The sequence below is a fragment of the Brassica oleracea genome, chromosome C1 (assembly GCF_000695525.1).
Source record: "Brassica oleracea var. oleracea cultivar TO1000 chromosome C1, BOL, whole genome shotgun sequence".
In the NCBI taxonomy this organism is placed as follows: Eukaryota; Viridiplantae; Streptophyta; class Magnoliopsida; order Brassicales; family Brassicaceae; genus Brassica; species Brassica oleracea.
The window spans coordinates 14801142-14803545 of NC_027748.1; positions in this window are offsets into that span (position 1 = coordinate 14801142).

Sequence of the window (2404 nt, forward strand, 5' to 3'; positions counted from 1 at the left end):
GAATGTGGAGAAGTTCAAGGGGAAATGTCACTACTGCCACAAAGTGGAGCACAAGACTCTTGAGTGTCGCAAAAAGATCAAGGATGAGAAGGCTCAGGCAAATCTCACTGAGGAGGATCTCGTTGCTGTGGTGACTGAAGCCAACATGGGTGAAAGCAACAACCCCAAGGAATGGTGGGATGACACGGGTGCAACCACCCACATTTGCACCGATAGGGCGATGTTCAGCACCTATCAGAGAAGCGAGACTCATGAGAAGCTCAGGATGGGGGAACACTGCAGTCTCCAAGATTGAAGGACGCGGCAATGTGATTTTGAAGATGACGTCTGGACGTGAGGTCACTCTGACGAATGTGAAGCATGTGCCTGACATAAGGAAGAACCTGGTCTCCGGAACCTTGCTCTGCAAGAATGGATTCGCCATAAGTTTTGAGGCGGACAAGCTCGTGATTAGGAAGAATGGGATGTATTTGGGAAATGGGTATTTTAAGGGTGGACTTGTCAAGTTGAATGTAATGACAGTCTTTCCGAAAGTTGTAGCTCCAAAAGTTTCAATGAATAAGAAAGAGCCAGTTGCTTATTTGGTTGAGTCTTTTAATATATGGCATGAAAGATTAGGCCATGTAAACTACAAATCTATACAAAGATTAATGAATTTAAATCTAATTCCTAAATGCAAAACAAGTAAACAAAAATGTGAAGTATGCGTACAGGCTAAGCTCACAAAAACGCCATCACCTCGTGTTGAGAGAACTAATAAATCCAAAAAAGGTCACTATTGGACCTAAAACAGTGGATTGCATCTTCATTGGATATGAACATAACAGTAATGCTTATCGATTTCTGGTACACAAATCTGCATCTTTCTACGAAAATATTTTTCCATATAAGGAAAAAAGGTTCAAAACGAACTCGAGAAGAAAGAGACAATGACAAAAACTCAGAATCTGAGACAAACGTCGAGATTTCTATAAATGATATTTCAGAAAATGAAGAAAAAGATGAACCTCGAAGAAGCAAAAGAGCTCGAAAGGAAAAATCTTTTGGTGAAGATTTCCTAATGGCATTTTTAGTAGAAAATGTTCAAAAAATCTTCCAAAAACTTTGGCAGAAGCCATGGCTTCACCTGAAGCTCCATTTTGGAACGAAGCTGTCAGAAGTGAATTTGATTATATCATGCAAAATTATACATGGTACATAACATATTTACCACATGGCTGCAAAGCATTAGGAAATAAATGGATAATGACACGAAAACCTGGTGGAAAATACAAATCTAGGCTTGTAGTTCAAGGATTCCGACAGAAGGAAGGTTTGGACTAATTTGATACATATTCTCCGGTAACGAGAATAACATCAATAAGACTGATGATAGCAATCACAGCCTTAAGAGACCTAGTAATCCATCAAATGGATGTAAAAACCGCTTTTCTAAATGGTGATTTAGAAGAAGAAATTTACATGAAACAACCTGAAGGTTTTGTCGTTCTCGGACAGGAAGACAAAGTATGCCGACTTGTAAAGTCACTTTATGAACTTAAGCAAGCTCCTAAACAATGGCACCAAAAATTTGACAATACAATGATGTCAAATGGTTTCAAAATAAATGAATGTGACAAATGCATGTACTACAAAACTACCAAAAATGCGTATGTTTTGCTATGTTTATATGTAGATGATATGCTCATTATTGGAATCAATTAAGACATTATCAATCAAACAAAAAATATGCTCAAAGGGACATTTGAGATGAAAGACTTTGGATTAGCAGATGTAATTCTCGGGGTTAAAGTCACAAGAAATTAAAACGGAATTATCTCAACCCAATCTCATTATGCTCAAACAATATTAGAGAGATTTAAAAATTACTCTAAGAGTATGGCAAAAACTCCGTTATATCCCAAAATGCACTTGACAAAGAATTCAGGTGAAGCGGTTTCACAAAACGATTATGCACGGATGATCGGAAGTCTCATGTACTTGACTAATTGTACGAGACCAGATCTAGCGCATGCAGTAACCGTACTTAGTCGATATACAAGTAATCCAGGACATACACACTGGATAGTTATAACGAGAGTACTCAATTACTTGCGCTACACCAAAGATTTTGGGCTTCACTATGGTAAAGAACTAGTAGTTTTAGAAGGACACAATGACGCTAACTGGATATCAGATTCTAAAAACTCAAAATCCACAAGTGGATATGTCTTTACATTAGGAGGAGCAGCAATATCATGTAAATCTACCAAACAAACAGTGTGCCAGATCCACCATGAAATCTGAGTTCATAGTCTTAGACAAAGTAGCAGAAGAAGCTGAATGGCTTAAAATTTTTTTGGAAGATATTCCTATGTGGGAGAAACCTGTGCCAGCTATACGCATACATTGTGATAGTCAATCA